This window comes from Hyla sarda, unplaced genomic scaffold (genome assembly GCF_029499605.1).
Source record: "Hyla sarda isolate aHylSar1 unplaced genomic scaffold, aHylSar1.hap1 scaffold_1487, whole genome shotgun sequence".
Lineage (NCBI taxonomy): Eukaryota > Metazoa > Chordata > Amphibia > Anura > Hylidae > Hyla > Hyla sarda.
The window spans coordinates 63,714-87,405 of record NW_026608120.1 but is presented as its reverse complement, the minus strand read 5'-3'; the positions used below and the strand labels follow the sequence as shown (position 1 = coordinate 87,405).

General features: G+C 45.8%; 10 non-coding genes across 10 annotated transcripts; all 10 read right to left on the bottom strand.

Annotated features, from left to right (window-relative positions):
- Positions 1–1,319: 1,319 nt before the first annotated feature.
- Positions 1,320–1,510, bottom strand: LOC130308679 (U2 spliceosomal RNA). The gene has a single exon (XR_008857626.1). It is a non-coding gene; the product is annotated as a U2 spliceosomal RNA (small nuclear RNA).
- Positions 1,511–3,588: 2,078 nt separating this feature from the next.
- LOC130308677 (U2 spliceosomal RNA) lies at positions 3,589–3,779 on the bottom strand. The gene has a single exon (XR_008857624.1). It is a non-coding gene; the product is annotated as a U2 spliceosomal RNA (small nuclear RNA).
- Positions 3,780–5,865: 2,086 nt separating this feature from the next.
- On the bottom strand, positions 5,866–6,056 carry LOC130308676 (U2 spliceosomal RNA). Its single transcript, XR_008857623.1, has one exon. It is a non-coding gene; the product is annotated as a U2 spliceosomal RNA (small nuclear RNA).
- Positions 6,057–8,147: 2,091 nt separating this feature from the next.
- On the bottom strand, positions 8,148–8,338 carry LOC130308675 (U2 spliceosomal RNA). The gene has a single exon (XR_008857622.1). It is a non-coding gene; the product is annotated as a U2 spliceosomal RNA (small nuclear RNA).
- Positions 8,339–10,425: 2,087 nt separating this feature from the next.
- Positions 10,426–10,616, bottom strand: LOC130308674 (U2 spliceosomal RNA). Its single transcript, XR_008857621.1, has one exon. It is a non-coding gene; the product is annotated as a U2 spliceosomal RNA (small nuclear RNA).
- Positions 10,617–12,708: 2,092 nt separating this feature from the next.
- LOC130308673 (U2 spliceosomal RNA) lies at positions 12,709–12,899 on the bottom strand. Its single transcript, XR_008857620.1, has one exon. It is a non-coding gene; the product is annotated as a U2 spliceosomal RNA (small nuclear RNA).
- Positions 12,900–14,987: 2,088 nt separating this feature from the next.
- On the bottom strand, positions 14,988–15,178 carry LOC130308671 (U2 spliceosomal RNA). The gene has a single exon (XR_008857619.1). It is a non-coding gene; the product is annotated as a U2 spliceosomal RNA (small nuclear RNA).
- Positions 15,179–17,267: 2,089 nt separating this feature from the next.
- LOC130308670 (U2 spliceosomal RNA) lies at positions 17,268–17,458 on the bottom strand. The gene has a single exon (XR_008857618.1). It is a non-coding gene; the product is annotated as a U2 spliceosomal RNA (small nuclear RNA).
- A 2,086-nt stretch (positions 17,459–19,544) lies between these two features.
- LOC130308669 (U2 spliceosomal RNA) lies at positions 19,545–19,735 on the bottom strand. The gene has a single exon (XR_008857617.1). It is a non-coding gene; the product is annotated as a U2 spliceosomal RNA (small nuclear RNA).
- Positions 19,736–22,643: 2,908 nt separating this feature from the next.
- Positions 22,644–22,834, bottom strand: LOC130308668 (U2 spliceosomal RNA). The gene has a single exon (XR_008857616.1). It is a non-coding gene; the product is annotated as a U2 spliceosomal RNA (small nuclear RNA).
- Positions 22,835–23,692: the final 858 nt, after the last annotated feature.

Here is a 23,692-nt window from a genome sequence, read left to right as displayed (position 1 = left end):
GAGTGACATCACAGCACAGTGCTAAGGCTCCTGGGCCTGGACACAGCAGCGGCTGCAATATCTCAACGGAGAATACGTTTATATCTATGTGTGTGTGTGCGCATATATATATATATATATATATATATATATATATATATATATATATTTCTCCGCCGAAATCACTTTTAAACCCATTTCCACCTTTTTTTCCCTTCTCTTCCTCTTACTTTTTTTTCACGTTTTTTTACGTTTTTCTCCTTTTCGCCTCTTTTCTGGGCGTATTATTCTTCTTTTTCTTCTTTTTTTTCGTCTAATGCATACCCCATCAGTGCAGCAATGCTTATTCAATACCGCCAGCAGATGGAGACACTGGGGGATAATTTTCTAAGGATTTATACTGATTTTTCCTGTCTGAATTTGTCGCACAGAAAGTTGCAGGCCAAATATGTGTGACATTTCTGCGACTTTAGCTTCTAGAGCATTTTTACAACATTATACATAGGTGCTGAATACATAAAAAGCGACTGTTCAGCGACAGACAAGTCGCATCGGCTGAAAGTAGGCCAGAATGTCAGTCCATGTTGGAGCAGGTTTAGATACAGTCTAAAGCATAGATCTCAAAGTCTGTGCACAGAATTTAGCAAGGGCCTCGCACCTTCTGATGCATCAGGTAGGTGCACAATAGCATAGCCTAACCCTCTGTACTTTGGTCTATATTGATGCGGGACATAGACAGCCAGCTGATGACCAATCCATTAGTGCAATGGATGGCTGGAAGCATTTGTCTTTGCCTTTGCAATACCACAGAAGCAATGCATGGTCAATGTACAGCAATGACACACCTGTGTGAACAGCCAGGAGACCCCCCCCCCCCATGTTATGTTACATAGTTACATAGTTAGTACGGTCGAAAAAAGACATATGTCCATCAAGTTCAACCAGGGAATTAAGGGGTAGGGGTGTGGCGCGATATTGGGGAAGGGATGAGATTTTATATTTCTTCATAAGCATTAATCTTATTTTGTCAATTAGGAACATTCAGCACCCACCCGCTATCAAGGCAGCTGCCTATCATGTCATGCCCTACCTGCACAGGTGTGCTGGCTACTCAAATGATCCAATTAAGGAGGCCATTTAGTCAGCAGCAGCAGAAGTCCTGTGCCTGGACGCTCCAACAGGGGCCAGACACAAGCAGAAGCAGAAGCAGCAGAAGCAGCAGCAGCACCACCTTTTGTTTTTTGGCTGCAGCAGCAGCAAGGCCCACAGGGCTGGCTAGCTGGCTAGCCAGCAAGCAGGTAGCAATGAAAGTAGGAATCTTTCTTTTTAACCCTGTAAGGGGGTGGTGCACTGTACCCGAAGATACTGCCATATCGGGTCAATGCATAGGGCGACGGAAGCAAGCTTCGAAATCGGCCCCCGTTCTCAAAAATCCATTTAATATATGGTCCCCAGATAGGGGACGTATCAGATATTAAACTGATAAGAACAGATACTACACTTGATCTTAGCCAAAAGGCCGAGAAGCGATAACCGTGAAAGGGGCGGGCCCAACAAGGTCCCCTTCATGGGCACTATCACTGCTTGCTGTCAGGGAGGCTGCCAGACAATTTTCCATGCACACTCTGGGCTGGGGGGCAGTCAACCACCAGTACACACAGCAGAACCTAAACCCATACCATTATTGCTAAGCAGCAAGACAGGGGCCCATTGCACTCCCACGGGGCCTTTTTAAATGCAATCCATAACCCGGATTTGCCAGGAACCCTTCTTACTCCTCCTACTTGCATGTGACACTGGGCTTAGGATCTGCATAGGAAACACACACACAAGCACACACCTACCTTTGTTGCCTGCAGATGCCTCCTTGGCTGTCCCCAAACGGTATCAAACCAACACCCACGGGAAGCTGTAAGCATAGAGGACATGCCTGCACCCCATTGGACTTACCTGTGTGGGTTAAATCCGGGTTATTTGACAACCTATGGCGGTGATGGTTCTGCTCAGGCAGAGCAGTGCTGATGCTCCTCATAAAGCTGTCGCTGCTGTGAAGGTTCTAGGTGACATCACAAATCCCTATGGTTACATACACAACAAAGCTGGGTTGTTGTTGTTTACACTCTGCAAGGCCTGTGGAAGTGAGTGACATCATAGCACTGTAGTTCTGAGGGTTCAAGATGGATGCAACAATCTCCTGTTGCTTCTATGAAGGCCATAATAGACGACATCACCAAACAGCTCCATAGTCACATACACAGCAAAGGAGAGATGTTGTTTACACCTAGTGATGTCAGTGGTATTGAGTGACATCACAGCACAGTGCTAAGGCTCCTGGGCCTGGACACAGCAGCGGCTGCAATATCTCAACGGAGAATACGTTTATATCTATGTGTGTGTGTGCGCATATATATATATATATATATATATATATATATATATTCTCCGCCGAAATCACTTTTAAACCCATTTCCACCTTTTTTTCCCTTCTCTTCCTCTTACTTTTTTTTCACGTTTTTTTACGTTTTTCTCCTTTTCGCCTCTTTTCTGGGCGTATTATTCTTCTTTTTCTTCTTTTTTTTCGTCTAATGCATACCCCATCAGTGCAGCAATGCTTATTCAATACCGCCAGCAGATGGAGACACTGGGGGATAATTTTCTAAGGATTTATACTGATTTTTCCTGTCTGAATTTGTCGCACAGAAAGTTGCAGGCCAAATATGTGTGACATTTCTGCGACTTTAGCTTCTAGAGCATTTTTACAACATTATACATAGGTGCTGAATACATAAAAAGCGACTGTTCAGCGACAGACAAGTCGCATCGGCTGAAAGTAGGCCAGAATGTCAGTCCATGTTGGAGCAGGTTTAGATACAGTCTAAAGCATAGATCTCAAAGTCTGTGCACAGAATTTAGCAAGGGCCTCGCACCTTCTGATGCATCAGGTAGGTGCACAATAGCATAGCCTAACCCTCTGTACTTTGGTCTATATTGATGCGGGACATAGACAGCCAGCTGATGACCAATCCATTAGTGCAATGGATGGCTGGAAGCATTTGTCTTTGCCTTTGCAATACCACAGAAGCAATGCATGGTCAATGTACAGCAATGACACACCTGTGTGAACAGCCAGGAGACCCCCCCCCCCCATGTTATGTTACATAGTTACATAGTTAGTACGGTCGAAAAAAGACATATGTCCATCAAGTTCAACCAGGGAATTAAGGGGTAGGGGTGTGGCGCGATATTGGGGAAGGGATGAGATTTTATATTTCTTCATAAGCATTAATCTTATTTTGTCAATTAGGAACATTCAGCACCCACCCGCTATCAAGGCAGCTGCCTATCATGTCATGCCCTACCTGCACAGGTGTGCTGGCTACTCAAATGATCCAATTAAGGAGGCCATTTAGTCAGCAGCAGCAGAAGTCCTGTGCCTGGACGCTCCAACAGGGGCCAGACACAAGCAGAAGCAGAAGCAGCAGAAGCAGCAGCAGCACCACCTTTTGTTTTTTGGCTGCAGCAGCAGCAAGGCCCACAGGGCTGGCTAGCTGGCTAGCCAGCAAGCAGGTAGCAATGAAAGTAGGAATCTTTCTTTTTAACCCTGTAAGGGGGTGGTGCACTGTACCCGAAGATACTGCCATATCGGGTCAATGCATAGGGCGACGGAAGCAAGCTTCGAAATCGGCCCCCGTTCTCAAAAATCCATTTAATATATGGTCCCCAGATAGGGGACGTATCAGATATTAAACTGATAAGAACAGATACTACACTTGATCTTAGCCAAAAGGCCGAGAAGCGATAACCGTGAAAGGGGCGGGCCCAACAAGGTCCCCTTTATGGGCACTATCACTGCTTGCTGTCAGGGAGGCTGCCAGACAATTTTCCATGCACACTCTGGGCTGGGGGGCAGTCAACCACCAGTACACACAGCAGAACCTAAACCCATACCATTATTGCTAAGCAGCAAGACAGGGGCCCATTGCACTCCCACGGGGCCTTTTTAAATGCAATCCATAACCCGGATTTGCCAGGAACCCTTCTTACTCCTCCTACTTGCATGTGACACTGGGCTTAGGATCTGCATAGGAAACACACACACAAGCACACACCTACCTTTGTTGCCTGCAGATGCCTCCTTGGCTGTCCCCAAACGGTATCAAACCAACACCCACGGGAAGCTGTAAGCATAGAGGACATGCCTGCACCCCATTGGACTTACCTGTGTGGGTTAAATCCGGGTTATTTGACAACCTATGGCGGTGATGGTTCTGCTCAGGCAGAGCAGTGCTGATGCTCCTCATAAAGCTGTCGCTGCTGTGAAGGTTCTAGGTGACATCACAAATCCCTATGGTTACATACACAACAAAGCTGGGTTGTTGTTGTTTACACTCTGCAAGGCCTGTGGAAGTGAGTGACATCATAGCACTGTAGTTCTGAGGGTTCTAGATGGATGCAACAATCTCCTGTTGCTTCTATGAAGGCCGTAATAGACGACATCACCAAACAGCTCCATAGTCACATACACAGCAAAGGAGAGATGTTGTTTACACCTAGTGATGTCAGTGGTATTGAGTGACATCACAGCACAGTGCTAAGGCTCCTGGGCCTGGACACAGCAGCGGCTGCAATATCTCAACGGAGAATACGTTTATATCTATGTGTGTGTGTGCGCATATATATATATATATATATATATATATATATATATATATATATTTCTCCGCCGAAATCACTTTTAAACCCATTTCCACCTTTTTTTCCCTTCTCTTCCTCTTACTTTTTTTTCACGTTTTTTTACGTTTTTCTCCTTTTCGCCTCTTTTCTGGGCGTATTATTCTTCTTTTTCTTCTTTTTTTTCGTCTAATGCATACCCCATCAGTGCAGCAATGCTTATTCAATACCGCCAGCAGATGGAGACACTGGGGGATAATTTTCTAAGGATTTATACTGATTTTTCCTGTCTGAATTTGTCGCACAGAAAGTTGCAGGCCAAATATGTGTGACATTTCTGCGACTTTAGCTTCTAGAGCATTTTTACAACATTATACATAGGTGCTGAATACATAAAAAGCGACTGTTCAGCGACAGACAAGTCGCATCGGCTGAAAGTAGGCCAGAATGTCAGTCCATGTTGGAGCAGGTTTAGATACAGTCTAAAGCATAGATCTCAAAGTCTGTGCACAGAATTTAGCAAGGGCCTCGCACCTTCTGATGCATCAGGTAGGTGCACAATAGCATAGCCTAACCCTCTGTACTTTGGTCTATATTGATGCGGGACATAGACAGCCAGCTGATGACCAATTCATTAGTGCAATGGATGGCTGGAAGCATTTGTCTTTGCCTTTGCAATACCACAGAAGCAATGCATGGTCAATGTACAGCAATGACACACCTGTGTGAACAGCCAGGAGACCCCCCCCCCCATGTTATGTTACATAGTTACATAGTTAGTACGGTCGAAAAAAGACATATGTCCATCAAGTTCAACCAGGGAATTAAGGGGTAGGGGTGTGGCGCGATATTGGGGAAGGGATGAGATTTTATATTTCTTCATAAGCATTAATCTTATTTTGTCAATTAGGAACATTCAGCACCCACCCGCTATCAAGGCAGCTGCCTATCATGTCATGCCCTACCTGCACAGGTGTGCTGGCTACTCAAATGATCCAATTAAGGAGGCCATTTAGTCAGCAGCAGCAGAAGTCCTGTGCCTGGACGCTCCAACAGGGGCCAGACACAAGCAGAAGCAGAAGCAGCAGAAGCAGCAGCAGCACCACCTTTTGTTTTTTGGCTGCAGCAGCAGCAAGGCCCACAGGGCTGGCTAGCTGGCTAGCCAGCAAGCAGGTAGCAATGAAAGTAGGAATCTTTCTTTTTAACCCTGTAAGGGGGTGGTGCACTGTACCCGAAGATACTGCCATATCGGGTCAATGCATAGGGCGACGGAAGCAAGCTTCGAAATCGGCCCCCGTTCTCAAAAATCCATTTAATATATGGTCCCCAGATAGGGGACGTATCAGATATTAAACTGATAAGAACAGATACTACACTTGATCTTAGCCAAAAGGCCGAGAAGCGATAACCGTGAAAGGGGCGGGCCCAACAAGGTCCCCTTCATGGGCACTATCACTGCTTGCTGTCAGGGAGGCTGCCAGACAATTTTCCATGCACACTCTGGGCTGGGGGGCAGTCAACCACCAGTACACACAGCAGAACCTAAACCCATACCATTATTGCTAAGCAGCAAGACAGGGGCCCATTGCACTCCCACGGGGCCTTTTTAAATGCAATCCATAACCCGGATTTGCCAGGAACCCTTCTTACTCCTCCTACTTGCATGTGACACTGGGCTTAGGATCTGCATAGGAAACACACACACAAGCACACACCTACCTTTGTTGCCTGCAGATGCCTCCTTGGCTGTCCCCAAACGGTATCAAACCAACACCCACGGGAAGCTGTAAGCATAGAGGACATGCCTGCACCCCATTGGACTTACCTGTGTGGGTTAAATCCGGGTTATTTGACAACCTATGGCGGTGATGGTTCTGCTCAGGCAGAGCAGTGCTGATGCTCCTCATAAAGCTGTCGCTGCTGTGAAGGTTCTAGGTGACATCACAAATCCCTATGGTTACATACACAACAAAGCTGGGTTGTTGTTGTTTACACTCTGCAAGGCCTGTGGAAGTGAGTGACATCATAGCACTGTAGTTCTGAGGGTTCTAGATGGATGCAACAATCTCCTGTTGCTTCTATGAAGGCCGTAATAGACGACATCACCAAACAGCTCCATAGTCACATACACAGCAAAGGAGAGATGTTGTTTACACCTAGTGATGTCAGTGGTATTGAGTGACATCACAGCACAGTGCTAAGGCTCCTGGGCCTGGACACAGCAGCGGCTGCAATATCTCAACGGAGAATACGTTTATATCTATGTGTGTGTGTGCGCATATATATATATATATATATATATATATATATATATATATATATATATTTCTCCGCCGAAATCACTTTTAAACCCATTTCCACCTTTTTTTCCCTTCTCTTCCTCTTACTTTTTTTTCACGTTTTTTTACGTTTTTCTCCTTTTCGCCTCTTTTCTGGGCGTATTATTCTTCTTTTTCTTCTTTTTTTTCGTCTAATGCATACCCCATCAGTGCAGCAATGCTTATTCAATACCGCCAGCAGATGGAGACACTGGGGGATAATTTTCTAAGGATTTATACTGATTTTTCCTGTCTGAATTTGTCGCACAGAAAGTTGCAGGCCAAATATGTGTGACATTTCTGCGACTTTAGCTTCTAGAGCATTTTTACAACATTATACATAGGTGCTGAATACATAAAAAGCGACTGTTCAGCGACAGACAAGTCGCATCGGCTGAAAGTAGGCCAGAATGTCAGTCCATGTTGGAGCAGGTTTAGATACAGTCTAAAGCATAGATCTCAAAGTCTGTGCACAGAATTTAGCAAGGGCCTCGCACCTTCTGATGCATCAGGTAGGTGCACAATAGCATAGCCTAACCCTCTGTACTTTGGTCTATATTGATGCGGGACATAGACAGCCAGCTGATGACCAATCCATTAGTGCAATGGATGGCTGGAAGCATTTGTCTTTGCCTTTGCAATACCACAGAAGCAATGCATGGTCAATGTACAGCAATGACACACCTGTGTGAACAGCCAGGAGACCCCCCCCCCCCATGTTATGTTACATAGTTACATAGTTAGTACGGTCGAAAAAAGACATATGTCCATCAAGTTCAACCAGGGAATTAAGGGGTAGGGGTGTGGCGCGATATTGGGGAAGGGATGAGATTTTATATTTCTTCATAAGCATTAATCTTATTTTGTCAATTAGGAACATTCAGCACCCACCCGCTATCAAGGCAGCTGCCTATCATGTCATGCCCTACCTGCACAGGTGTGCTGGCTACTCAAATGATCCAATTAAGGAGGCCATTTAGTCAGCAGCAGCAGAAGTCCTGTGCCTGGACGCTCCAACAGGGGCCAGACACAAGCAGAAGCAGAAGCAGCAGAAGCAGCAGCAGCACCACCTTTTGTTTTTTGGCTGCAGCAGCAGCAAGGCCCACAGGGCTGGCTAGCTGGCTAGCCAGCAAGCAGGTAGCAATGAAAGTAGGAATCTTTCTTTTTAACCCTGTAAGGGGGTGGTGCACTGTACCCGAAGATACTGCCATATCGGGTCAATGCATAGGGCGACGGAAGCAAGCTTCGAAATCGGCCCCCGTTCTCAAAAATCCATTTAATATATGGTCCCCAGATAGGGGACGTATCAGATATTAAACTGATAAGAACAGATACTACACTTGATCTTAGCCAAAAGGCCGAGAAGCGATAACCGTGAAAGGGGCGGGCCCAACAAGGTCCCCTTCATGGGCACTATCACTGCTTGCTGTCAGGGAGGCTGCCAGACAATTTTCCATGCACACTCTGGGCTGGGGGGCAGTCAACCACCAGTACACACAGCAGAACCTAAACCCATACCATTATTGCTAAGCAGCAAGACAGGGGCCCATTGCACTCCCACGGGGCCTTTTTAAATGCAATCCATAACCCGGATTTGCCAGGAACCCTTCTTACTCCTCCTACTTGCATGTGACACTGGGCTTAGGATCTGCATAGGAAACACACACACAAGCACACACCTACCTTTGTTGCCTGCAGATGCCTCCTTGGCTGTCCCCAAACGGTATCAAACCAACACCCACGGGAAGCTGTAAGCATAGAGGACATGCCTGCACCCCATTGGACTTACCTGTGTGGGTTAAATCCGGGTTATTTGACAACCTATGGCGGTGATGGTTCTGCTCAGGCAGAGCAGTGCTGATGCTCCTCATAAAGCTGTCGCTGCTGTGAAGGTTCTAGGTGACATCACAAATCCCTATGGTTACATACACAACAAAGCTGGGTTGTTGTTGTTTACACTCTGCAAGGCCTGTGGAAGTGAGTGACATCATAGCACTGTAGTTCTGAGGGTTCAAGATGGATGCAACAATCTCCTGTTGCTTCTATGAAGGCCGTAATAGACGACATCACCAAACAGCTCCATAGTCACATACACAGCAAAGGAGAGATGTTGTTTACACCTAGTGATGTCAGTGGTATTGAGTGACATCACAGCACAGTGCTAAGGCTCCTGGGCCTGGACACAGCAGCGGCTGCAATATCTCAACGGAGAATACGTTTATATTTATGTGTGTGTGTGCGCATATATATATATATATATATATATATATATATATATATATATATATTTCTCCGCCGAAATCACTTTTAAACCCATTTCCACCTTTTTTTCCCTTCTATTCCTCTTACTTTTTTTTCACGTTTTTTTACGTTTTTCTCCTTTTCGCCTCTTTTCTGGGCGTATTATTCTTCTTTTTCTTCTTTTTTTTCGTCTAATGCATACCCCATCAGTGCAGCAATGCTTATTCAATACCGCCAGCAGATGGAGACACTGGGGGATAATTTTCTAAGGATTTATACTGATTTTTCCTGTCTGAATTTGTCGCACAGAAAGTTGCAGGCCAAATATGTGTGACATTTCTGCGACTTTAGCTTCTAGAGCATTTTTACAACATTATACATAGGTGCTGAATACATAAAAAGCGACTGTTCAGCGACAGACAAGTCGCATCGGCTGAAAGTAGGCCAGAATGTCAGTCCATGTTGGAGCAGGTTTAGATACAGTCTAAAGCATAGATCTCAAAGTCTGTGCACAGAATTTAGCAAGGGCCTCGCACCTTCTGATGCATCAGGTAGGTGCACAATAGCATAGCCTAACCCTCTGTACTTTGGTCTATATTGATGCGGGACATAGACAGCCAGCTGATGACCAATTCATTAGTGCAATGGATGGCTGGAAGCATTTGTCTTTGCCTTTGCAATAATACAGAAGCAATGCATGGTCAATGTACAGCAATGACACACCTGTGTGAACAGCCAGGAGACCCCCCCCCCATGTTATGTTACATAGTTACATAGTTAGTACGGTCGAAAAAAGACATATGTCCATCAAGTTCAACCAGGGAATTAAGGGGTAGGGGTGTGGCGCGATATTGGGGAAGGGATGAGATTTTATATTTCTTCATAAGCATTAATCTTATTTTGTCAATTAGGAACATTCAGCACCCACCCGCTATCAAGGCAGCTGCCTATCATGTCATGCCCTACCTGCACAGGTGTGCTGGCTACTCAAATGATCCAATTAAGGAGGCCATTTAGTCAGCAGCAGCAGAAGTCCTGTGCCTGGACGCTCCAACAGGGGCCAGACACAAGCAGAAGCAGAAGCAGCAGAAGCAGCAGCAGCACCACCTTTTGTTTTTTGGCTGCAGCAGCAGCAAGGCCCACAGGGCTGGCTAGCTGGCTAGCCAGCAAGCAGGTAGCAATGAAAGTAGGAATCTTTCTTTTTAACCCTGTAAGGGGGTGGTGCACTGTACCCGAAGATACTGCCATATCGGGTCAATGCATAGGGCGACGGAAGCAAGCTTCGAAATCGGCCCCCGTTCTCAAAAATCCATTTAATATATGGTCCCCAGATAGGGGACGTATCAGATATTAAACTGATAAGAACAGATACTACACTTGATCTTAGCCAAAAGGCCGAGAAGCGATAACCGTGAAAGGGGCGGGCCCAACAAGGTCCCCTTCATGGGCACTATCACTGCTTGCTGTCAGGGAGGCTGCCAGACAATTTTCCATGCACACTCTGGGCTGGGGGGCAGTCAACCACCAGTACACACAGCAGAACCTAAACCCATACCATTATTGCTAAGCAGCAAGACAGGGGCCCATTGCACTCCCACGGGGCCTTTTTAAATGCAATCCATAACCCGGATTTGCCAGGAACCCTTCTTACTCCTCCTACTTGCATGTGACACTGGGCTTAGGATCTGCATAGGAAACACACACACAAGCACACACCTACCTTTGTTGCCTGCAGATGCCTCCTTGGCTGTCCCCAAACGGTATCAAACCAACACCCACGGGAAGCTGTAAGCATAGAGGACATGCCTGCACCCCATTGGACTTACCTGTGTGGGTTAAATCCGGGTTATTTGACAACCTATGGCGGTGATGGTTCTGCTCAGGCAGAGCAGTGCTGATGCTCCTCATAAAGCTGTCGCTGCTGTGAAGGTTCTAGGTGACATCACAAATCCCTATGGTTACATACACAACAAAGCTGGGTTGTTGTTGTTTACACTCTGCAAGGCCTGTGGAAGTGAGTGACATCATAGCACTGTAGTTCTGAGGGTTCAAGATGGATGCAACAATCTCCTGTTGCTTCTATGAAGGCCGTAATAGACGACATCACCAAACAGCTCCATAGTCACATACACAGCAAAGGAGAGATGTTGTTTACACCTAGTGATGTCAGTGGTATTGAGTGACATCACAGCACAGTGCTAAGGCTCCTGGGCCTGGACACAGCAGCGGCTGCAATATCTCAACGGAGAATACGTTTATATCTATGTGTGTGTGTGCGCATATATATATATATATATATATATATATATATATATATATATATATATATTTCTCCGCCGAAATCACTTTTAAACCCATTTCCACCTTTTTTTCCCTTCTCTTCCTCTTACTTTTTTTTCACGTTTTTTTACGTTTTTCTCCTTTTCGCCTCTTTTCTGGGCGTATTATTCTTCTTTTTCTTCTTTTTTTTCGTCTAATGCATACCCCATCAGTGCAGCAATGCTTATTCAATACCGCCAGCAGATGGAGACACTGGGGGATAATTTTCTAAGGATTTATACTGATTTTTCCTGTCTGAATTTGTCGCACAGAAAGTTGCAGGCCAAATATGTGTGACATTTCTGCGACTTTAGCTTCTAGAGCATTTTTACAACATTATACATAGGTGCTGAATACATAAAAAGCGACTGTTCAGCGACAGACAAGTCGCATCGGCTGAAAGTAGGCCAGAATGTCAGTCCATGTTGGAGCAGGTTTAGATACAGTCTAAAGCATAGATCTCAAAGTCTGTGCACAGAATTTAGCAAGGGCCTCGCACCTTCTGATGCATCAGGTAGGTGCACAATAGCATAGCCTAACCCTCTGTACTTTGGTCTATATTGATGCGGGACATAGACAGCCAGCTGATGACCAATCCATTAGTGCAATGGATGGCTGGAAGCATTTGTCTTTGCCTTTGCAATACCACAGAAGCAATGCATGGTCAATGTACAGCAATGACACACCTGTGTGAACAGCCAGGAGACCCCCCCCCCCATGTTATGTTACATAGTTACATAGTTAGTACGGTCGAAAAAAGACATATGTCCATCAAGTTCAACCAGGGAATTAAGGGGTAGGGGTGTGGCGCGATATTGGGGAAGGGATGAGATTTTATATTTCTTCATAAGCATTAATCTTATTTTGTCAATTAGGAACATTCAGCACCCACCCGCTATCAAGGCAGCTGCCTATCATGTCATGCCCTACCTGCACAGGTGTGCTGGCTACTCAAATGATCCAATTAAGGAGGCCATTTAGTCAGCAGCAGCAGAAGTCCTGTGCCTGGACGCTCCAACAGGGGCCAGACACAAGCAGAAGCAGAAGCAGCAGAAGCAGCAGCAGCACCACCTTTTGTTTTTTGGCTGCAGCAGCAGCAAGGCCCACAGGGCTGGCTAGCTGGCTAGCCAGCAAGCAGGTAGCAATGAAAGTAGGAATCTTTCTTTTTAACCCTGTAAGGGGGTGGTGCACTGTACCCGAAGATACTGCCATATCGGGTCAATGCATAGGGCGACGGAAGCAAGCTTCGAAATCGGCCCCCGTTCTCAAAAATCCATTTAATATATGGTCCCCAGATAGGGGACGTATCAGATATTAAACTGATAAGAACAGATACTACACTTGATCTTAGCCAAAAGGCCGAGAAGCGATAACCGTGAAAGGGGCGGGCCCAACAAGGTCCCCTTCATGGGCACTATCACTGCTTGCTGTCAGGGAGGCTGCCAGACAATTTTCCATGCACACTCTGGGCTGGGGGGCAGTCAACCACCAGTACACACAGCAGAACCTAAACCCATACCATTATTGCTAAGCAGCAAGACAGGGGCCCATTGCACTCCCACGGGGCCTTTTTAAATGCAATCCATAACCCGGATTTGCCAGGAACCCTTCTTACTCCTCCTACTTGCATGTGACACTGGGCTTAGGATCTGCATAGGAAACACACACACAAGCACACACCTACCTTTGTTGCCTGCAGATGCCTCCTTGGCTGTCCCCAAACGGTATCAAACCAACACCCACGGGAAGCTGTAAGCATAGAGGACATGCCTGCACCCCATTGGACTTACCTGTGTGGGTTAAATCCGGGTTATTTGACAACCTATGGCGGTGATGGTTCTGCTCAGGCAGAGCAGTGCTGATGCTCCTCATAAAGCTGTCGCTGCTGTGAAGGTTCTAGGTGACATCACAAATCCCTATGGTTACATACACAACAAAGCTGGGTTGTTGTTGTTTACACTCTGCAAGGCCTGTGGAAGTGAGTGACATCATAGCACTGTAGTTCTGAGGGTTCAAGATGGATGCAACAATCTCCTGTTGCTTCTATGAAGGCCGTAATAGACGACATCACCAAACAGCTCCATAGTCACATACACAGCAAAGGAGAGATGTTGTTTACACCTAGTGATGTCAGTGGTATTGAGTGACATCACAGCACAGTGCTAAGGCTCCTGGGCCTGGACACAGCAGCGGCTGCAATATCTCAACGGAGAATACGTTTATATCTATGTGTGTGTGTGCGCATATATATATATATATATATATATATATATATATATATATATATATATTTCTCCGCCGAAATCACTTTTAAACCCATTTCCACCTTTTTTTCCCTTCTCTTCCTCTTACTTTTTTTTCACGTTTTTTTACGTTTTTCTCCTTTTCGCCTCTTTTCTGGGCGTATTATTCTTCTTTTTCTTCTTTTTTTTCGTCTAATGCATACCCCATCAGTGCAGCAATGCTTATTCAATACCGCCAGCAGATGGAGACACTGGGGGATAATTTTCTAAGGATTTATACTGATTTTTCCTGTCTGAATTTGTCGCACAGAAAGTTGCAGGCCAAATATGTGTGACATTTCTGCGACTTTAGCTTCTAGAGCATTTTTACAACATTATACATAGGTGCTGAATACATAAAAAGCGACTGTTCAGCGACAGACAAGTCGCATCGGCTGAAAGTAGGCCAGAATGTCAGTCCATGTTGGAGCAGGTTTAGATACAGTCTAAAGCATAGATCTCAAAGTCTGTGCACAGAATTTAGCAAGGGCCTCGCACCTTCTGATGCATCAGGTAGGTGCACAATAGCATAGCCTAACCCTCTGTACTTTGGTCTATATTGATGCGGGACATAGACAGCCAGCTGATGACCAATCCATTAGTGCAATGGATGGCTGGAAGCATTTGTCTTTGCCTTTGCAATACCACAGAAGCAATGCATGGTCAATGTACAGCAATGACACACCTGTGTGAACAGCCAGGAGACCCCCCCCCCCCATGTTATGTTACATAGTTACATAGTTAGTACGGTCGAAAAAAGACATATGTCCATCAAGTTCAACCAGGGAATTAAGGGGTAGGGGTGTGGCGCGATATTGGGGAAGGGATGAGATTTTATATTTCTTCATAAGCATTAATCTTATTTTGTCAATTAGGAACATTCAGCACCCACCCGCTATCAAGGCAGCTGCCTATCATGTCATGCCCTACCTGCACAGGTGTGCTGGCTACTCAAATGATCCAATTAAGGAGGCCATTTAGTCAGCAGCAGCAGAAGTCCTGTGCCTGGACGCTCCAACAGGGGCCAGACACAAGCAGAAGCAGAAGCAGCAGAAGCAGCAGCAGCACCACCTTTTGTTTTTTGGCTGCAGCAGCAAGGCCCACAGGGCTGGCTAGCTGGCTAGCCAGCAAGCAGGTAGCAATGAAAGTAGGAATCTTTCTTTTTAACCCTGTAAGGGGGTGGTGCACTGTACCCGAAGATACTGCCATATCGGGTCAATGCATAGGGCGACGGAAGCAAGCTTCGAAATCGGCCCCCGTTCTCAAAAATCCATTTAATATATGGTCCCCAGATAGGGGACGTATCAGATATTAAACTGATAAGAACAGATACTACACTTGATCTTAGCCAAAAGGCCGAGAAGCGATAACCGTGAAAGGGGCGGGCCCAACAAAGTCCCCTTCATGGGCACTATCACTGCTTGCTGTCAGGGAGGCTGCCAGACAATTTTCCATGCACACTCTGGGCTGGGGGGGCAGTCAACCACCAGTACACACAGCAGAACCTAAACCCATACCATTATTGCTAAGCAGCAAGACAGGGGCCCATTGCACTCCCACGGGGCCTTTTTAAATGCAATCCATAACCCGGATTTGCCAGGAACCCTTCTTACTCCTCCTACTTGCATGTGACACTGGGCTTAGGATCTGCATAGGAAACACACACACAAGCACACACCTACCTTTGTTGCCTGCAGATGCCTCCTTGGCTGTCCCCAAACGGTATCAAACCAACACCCACGGGAAGCTGTAAGCATAGAGGACATGCCTGCACCCCATTGGACTTACCTGTGTGGGTTAAATCCGGGTTATTTGACAACCTATGGCGGTGATGGTTCTGCTCAGGCAGAGCAGTGCTGATGCTCCTCATAAAGCTGTCGCTGCTGTGAAGGTTCTAGGTGACATCACAAATCCCTATGGTTACATACACAACAAAGCTGGGTTGTTGTTGTTTACACTCTGCAAGGCCTGTGGAAGTGAGTGACATCATAGCACTGTAGTTCTGAGGGTTCAAGATGGATGCAACAATCTCCTGTTGCTTCTATGAAGGCCGTAATAGACGACATCACCAAACAGCTCCATAGTCACATACACAGCAAAGGAGAGATGTTGTTTACACCTAGTGATGTCAGTGGTATTGAGTGACATCACAGCACAGTGCTAAGGCTCCTGGGCCTGGACACAGCAGCGGCTGCAATATCTCAACGGAGAATACGTTTATATCTATGTGTGTGTGTGCGCATATATATATATATATATATATATATATATAAATATATATATATATTTCTCCGCCGAAATCACTTTTAAACCCATTTCCACCTTTTTTTCCCTTCTCTTCCTCTTACTTTTTTTTCACGTTTTTTTACGTTTTTCTCCTTTTCGCCTCTTTTCTGGGCGTATTATTCTTCTTTTTCTTCTTTTTTTTCGTCTAATGCATACCCCATCAGTGCAGCAATGCTTATTCAATACCGCCAGCAGATGGAGACACTGGGGGATAATTTTCTAAGGATTTATACTGATTTTTCCTGTCTGAATTTGTCGCACAGAAAGTTGCAGGCCAAATATGTGTGACATTTCTGCGACTTTAGCTTCTAGAGCATTTTTACAACATTATACATAGGTGCTGAATACATAAAAAGCGACTGTTCAGCGACAGACAAGTCGCATCGGCTGAAAGTAGGCCAGAATGTCAGTCCATGTTGGAGCAGGTTTAGATACAGTCTAAAGCATAGATCTCAAAGTCTGTGCACAGAATTTAGCAAGGGCCTCGCACCTTCTGATGCATCAGGTAGGTGCACAATAGCATAGCCTAACCCTCTGTACTTTGGTCTATATTGATGCGGGACATAGACAGCCAGCTGATGACCAATCCATTAGTGCAATGGATGGCTGGAAGCATTTGTCTTTGCCTTTGCAATACCACAGAAGCAATGCATGGTCAATGTACAGCAATGACACACCTGTGTGAACAGCCAGGAGACCCCCCCCCCCATGTTATGTTACATAGTTACATAGTTAGTACGGTCGAAAAAAGACATATGTCCATCAAGTTCAACCAGGGAATTAAGGGGTAGGGGTGTGGCGCGATATTGGGGAAGGGATGAGATTTTATATTTCTTCATAAGCATTAATCTTATTTTGTCAATTAGGAACATTCAGCACCCACCCGCTATCAAGGCAGCTGCCTATCATGTCATGCCCTACCTGCACAGGTGTGCTGGCTACTCAAATGATCCAATTAAGGAGGCCATTTAGTCAGCAGCAGCAGAAGTCCTGTGCCTGGACGCTCCAACAGGGGCCAGACACAAGCAGAAGCAGAAGCAGCAGAAGCAGCAGCAGCACCACCTTTTGTTTTTTGGCTGCAGCAGCAGCAAGGCCCACAGGGCTGGCTAGCTGGCTAGCCAGCAAGCAGGTAGCAATGAAAGTAGGAATCTTTCTTTTTAACCCTGTAAGGGGGTGGTGCACTGTACCCGAAGATACTGCCATATCGGGTCAATGCATAGGGCGACGGAAGCAAGCTTCGAAATCGGCCCCCGTTCTCAAAAATCCATTTAATATATGGTCCCCAGATAGGGGACGTATCAGATATTAAACTGATAAGAACAGATACTACACTTGATCTTAGCCAAAAGGCCGAGAAGCGATAACCGTGAAAGGGGCGGGCCCAACAAGGTCCCCTTCATGGGCACTATCACTGCTTGCTGTCAGGGAGGCTGCCAGACAATTTTCCATGCACACTCTGGGCTGGGGGGCAGTCAACCACCAGTACACACAGCAGAACCTAAACCCATACCATTATTGCTAAGCAGCAAGACAGGGGCCCATTGCACTCCCACGGGGCCTTTTTAAATGCAATCCATAACCCGGATTTGCCAGGAACCCTTCTTACTCCTCCTACTTGCATGTGACACTGGGCTTAGGATCTGCATAGGAAACACACACACAAGCACACACCTACCTTTGTTGCCTGCAGATGCCTCCTTGGCTGTCCCCAAACGGTATCAAACCAACACCCACGGGAAGCTGTAAGCATAGAGGACATGCCTGCACCCCATTGGACTTACCTGTGTGGGTTAAATCCGGGTTATTTGACAACCTATGGCGGTGATGGTTCTGCTCAGGCAGAGCAGTGCTGATGCTCCTCATAAAGCTGTCGCTGCTGTGAAGGTTCTAGGTGACATCACAAATCCCTATGGTTACATACACAACAAAGCTGGGTTGTTGTTGTTTACACTCTGCAAGGCCTGTGGAAGTGAGTGACATCATAGCACTGTAGTTCTGAGGGTTCAAGATGGATGCAACAATCTCCTGTTGCTTCTATGAAGGCCGTAATAGACGACATCACCAAACAGCTCCATAGTCACATACACAGCAAAGGAGAGATGTTGTTTACACCTAGTGATGTCAGTGGTATTGAGTGACATCACAGCACAGTGCTAAGGCTCCTGGGCCTGGACACAGCAGCGGCTGCAATATCTCAACGGAGAATACGTTTATATCTATGTGTGTGTGCGCATATATATATATATATATATATATATATATATATATATATATATATTTCTCCGCCGAAATCACTTTTAAACCCATTTCCACCTTTTTTTCCCTTCTCTTCCTCTTACTTTTTTTTCACGTTTTTTTACGTTTTTCTCCTTTTCGCCTCTTTTCTGGGCGTATTATTCTTCTTTTTCTTCTTTTTTTTCGTCTAATGCATACCCCATCAGTGCAGCAATGCTTATTCAATACCGCCAGCAGATGGAGACACTGGGGGATAATTTTCTAAGGATTTATACTGATTTTTCCTGTCTGAATTTGTCGCACAGAAAGTTGCAGGCCAAATATGTGTGACATTTCTGCGACTTTAGCTTCTAGAGCATTTTTACAACATTATACATAGGTGCTGAATACATAAAAAGCGACTGTTCAGCGACAGACAAGTCGCATCGGCTGAAAGTAGGCCAGAATGTCAGTCCATGTTGGAGCAGGTTTAGATACAGTCTAAAGCATAGATCTCAAAGTCTGTGCACAGAATTTAGCAAGGGCCTCGCACCTTCTGATGCATCAGGTAGGTGCACAATAGCATAGCCTAACCCTCTGTACTTTGGTCTATATTGATGCGGGACATAGACAGCCAGCTGATGACCAATCCATTAGTGCAATGGATGGCTGGAAGCATTTGTCTTTGCCTTTGCAATACCACAGAAGCAATGCATGGTCAATGTACAGCAATGACACACCTGTGTGAACAGCCAGGAGACCCCCCCCCCCATGTTATGTTACATAGTTACATAGTTAGTACGGTCGAAAAAAGACATATGTCCATCAAGTTCAACCAGGGAATTAAGGGGTAGGGGTGTGGCGCGATATTGGGGAAGGGATGAGATTTTATATTTCTTCATAAGCATTAATCTTATTTTGTCAATTAGGAACATTCAGCACCCACCCGCTATCAAGGCAGCTGCCTATCATGTCATGCCCTACCTGCACAGGTGTGCTGGCTACTCAAATGATCCAATTAAGGAGGCCATTTAGTCAGCAGCAGCAGAAGTCCTGTGCCTGGACGCTCCAACAGGGGCCAGACACAAGCAGAAGCAGAAGCAGCAGAAGCAGCAGCAGCACCACCTTTTGTTTTTTGGCTGCAGCAGCAGCAAGGCCCACAGGGCTGGCTAGCTGGCTAGCCAGCAAGCAGGTAGCAATGAAAGTAGGAATCTTTCTTTTTAACCCTGTAAGGGGGTGGTGCACTGTACCCGAAGATACTGCCATATCGGGTCAATGCATAGGGCGACGGAAGCAAGCTTCGAAATCGGCCCCCGTTCTCAAAAATCCATTTAATATATGGTCCCCAGATAGGGGACGTATCAGATATTAAACTGATAAGAACAGATACTACACTTGATCTTAGCCAAAAGGCCGAGAAGCGATAACCGTGAAAGGGGCGGGCCCAACAAGGTCCCCTTCATGGGCACTATCACTGCTTGCTGTCAGGGAGGCTGCCAGACAATTTTCCATGCACACTCTGGGCTGGGGGGCAGTCAACCACCAGTACACACAGCAGAACCTAAACCCATACCATTATTGCTAAGCAGCAAGACAGGGGCCCATTGCACTCCCACGGGGCCTTTTTAAATGCAATCCATAACCCGGATTTGCCAGGAACCCTTCTTACTCCTCCTACTTGCATGTGACACTGGGCTTAGGATCTGCATAGGAAACACACACACAAGCACACACCTACCTTTGTTGCCTGCAGATGCCTCCTTGGCTGTCCCCAAACGGTATCAAACCAACACCCACGGGAAGCTGTAAGCATAGAGGACATGCCTGCACCCCATTGGACTTACCTGTGTGGGTTAAATCCGGGTTATTTGACAACCTATGGCGGTGATGGTTCTGCTCAGGCAGAGCAGTGCTGATGCTCCTCATAAAGCTGTCGCTGCTGTGAAGGTTCTAGGTGACATCACAAATCCCTATGGTTACATACACAACAAAGCTGGGTTGTTGTTGTTTACACTCTGCAAGGCCTGTGGAAGTGAGTGACATCATAGCACTGTAGTTCTGAGGGTTCAAGATGGATGCAACAATCTCCTGTTGCTTCTATGAAGGCCGTAATAGACGACATCACCAAACAGCTCCATAGTCACATACACAGCAAAGGAGAGATGTTGTTTACACCTAGTGATGTCAGTGGTATTGAGTGACATCACAGCACAGTGCTAAGGCTCCTGGGCCTGGACACAGCAGCGGCTGCAATATCTCAACGGAGAATACGTTTATATCTATGTGTGTGTGTGCGCATATATATATATATATATATATATATATATATATATATATATATATAGATTAGTTAGGAGTAGCCGTATTAGTCCAGTGATGCAAAAAGCAAAATCATCGGTAGTTGCAGTATCTTGTAATACCTTTTTTATTGGACTAACAAGATTTTGTAGAGACAAGCTTTCGGGATTCCTCCCTTTATCAAGTCATAAGCATTTCTGAGCTCACAAGGAGAAAACACAGGTTCTATCTCACAAAATATGCAGGGGTTAAAACAACATTAGTGGAGAATGGACATTAAGTTGGGCCATAAATTGTATAGCAATAGGACGATAGATACAGATAAGGATGAGGAGGGGGGGGGGGGGGCTGGAGAGCAGAGGTGAGAATAGTGGTTACGCTGGACAGACAATTTTACTACAGAACCATAGACTGAGGCAGAGATCTTGAGCATATTGCGAGTTATGCGTTGTAGCAACTGGATTTTTGATCCTTAATCCCTTGGGGATAAGTCCTACTTATCTTCAGTCTATGGTTCTGTAGTAAAATTGTCTGTCCAGCGTAACCACTATTCTCACCTCTGCTCTCCAGCCCCCCCCCCCCCCTCCTCATCCTTATCTGTATCTATCGTCCTATTGCTATACAATTTATGGCCCAACTTAATGTCCATTCTCCACTAATGTTGTTTTAACCCCTGCATATTTTGTGAGATAGAACCTGTGTTTTCTCCTTGTGAGCTCAGAAATGCTTATGACTTGATAAAGGGAGGAATCCCGAAAGCTTGTCTCTACAAAATCTTGTTAGTCCAATAAAAAAGGTATTACAAGATACTGCAACTACCGATGATTTTGCTTTTTATATATATATATATATATATATATATATTTCTCCGCCGAAATCACTTTTAAACCCATTTCCACCTTTTTTTCCCTTCTCTTCCTCTTACTTTTTTTTCACGTTTTTTTACGTTTTTCTCCTTTTCGCCTCTTTTCTGGGCGTATTATTCTTCTTTTTCTTCTTTTTTTTCGTCTAATGCATACCCCATCAGTGCAGCAATGCTTATTCAATACCGCCAGCAGATGGAGACACTGGGGGATAATTTTCTAAGGATTTATACTGATTTTTCCTGTCTGAATTTGTCGCACAGAAAGTTGCAGGCCAAATATGTGTGACATTTCTGCGACTTTAGCTTCTAGAGCATTTTTACAACATTATACATAGGTGCTGAATACATAAAAAGCGACTGTTCAGCGACAGACAAGTCGCATCGGCTGAAAGTAGGCCAGAATGTCAGTCCATGTTGGAGCAGGTTTAGATACAGTCTAAAGCATAGATCTCAAAGTCTGTGCACAGAATTTAGCAAGGGCCTCGCACCTTCTGATGCATCAGGTAGGTGCACAATAGCATAGCCTAACCCTCTGTACTTTGGTCTATATTGATGCGGGACATAGACAGCCAGCTGATGACCAATCCATTAGTGCAATGGATGGCTGGAAGCATTTGTCTTTGCCTTTGCAATACCACAGAAGCAATGCATGGTCAATGTACAGCAATGACACACCTGTGTGAACAGCCAGGAGACCCCCCCCCCCCATGTTATGTTACATAGTTACATAGTTAGTACGGTCGAAAAAAGACATATGTCCATCAAGTTCAACCAGGGAATTAAGGGGTAGGGGTGTGGCGCGATATTGGGGAAGGGATGAGATTTTATATTTCTTCATAAGCATTAATCTTATTTTGTCAATTAGGAACATTCAGCACCCACCCGCTATCAAGGCAGCTGCCTATCATGTCATGCCCTACCTGCACAGGTGTGCTGGCTACTCAAATGATCCAATTAAGGAGGCCATTTAGTCAGCAGCAGCAGAAGTCCTGTGCCTGGACGCTCCAACAGGGGCCAGACACAAGCAGAAGCAGAAGCAGCAGAAGCAGCAGCAGCACCACCTTTTGTTTTTTGGCTGCAGCAGCAGCAAGGCCCACAGGGCTGGCTAGCTGGCTAGCCAGCAAGCAGGTAGCAATGAAAGTAGGAATCTTTCTTTTTAACCCTGTAAGGGGGTGGTGCACTGTACCCGAAGATACTGCCATATCGGGTCAATGCATAGGGCGACGGAAGCAAGCTTCGAAATCGGCCCCCGTTCTCAAAAATCCATTTAATATATGGTCCCCAGATAGGGGACGTATCAGATATTAAACTGATAAGAACAGATACTACACTTGATCTTAGCCAAAAGGCCGAGAAGCGATAACCGTGAAAGGGGCGGGCCCAACAAGGTCCCCTTCATGGGCACTATCACTGCTTGCTGTCAGGGAGGCTGCCAGACAATTTTCCATGCACACTCTGGGCTGGGGGGCAGTCAACCACCAGTACACACAGCAGAACCTAAACCCATACCATTATTGCTAAGCAGCAAGACAGGGGCCCATTGCACTCCCACGGGGCCTTTTTAAATGCAATCCATAACCCGGATTTGCCAGGAACCCTTCTTACTCCTCCTACTTGCATGTGACACTGGGCTTAGGATCTGCATAGGAAACACACACACAAGCACACACCTACCTTTGTTGCCTGCAGATGCCTCCTTGGCTGTCCCCAAACGGTATCAAACCAACACCCACGGGAAGCTGTAAGCATAGAGGACATGCCTGCACCCCATTGGACTTACCTGTGTGGGTTAAATCCGGGTTATTTGACAACCTATGGCGGTGATGGTTCTGCTCAGGCAGAGCAGTGCTGATGCTCCTCATAAAGAAAGCTGTCGCTGCTGTGAAGGTTCTAGGTGACATCACAAATCCCTATGGTTACATACACAACAAAGCTGGGTTGTTGTTGTTTACACTCTGCAAGGCCTGTGGAAGTGAGTGACATCATAGCACTGTAGTTCTGAGGGTTCAAGATGGATGCAACAATCTCCTGTTGCTTCTATGAAGGCCGTAATAGACGACATCACCAAACAGCTCCATAGTCACATACACAGCAAAGGAGAGATGTTGTTTACACCTAGTGATGTCAGTGGTATTGAGTGACATCACAGCACAGTGCTAAGGCTCCTGGGCCTGGACACAGCAGCGGCTGCAATATCTAAACGGAGAATACGTTTATAT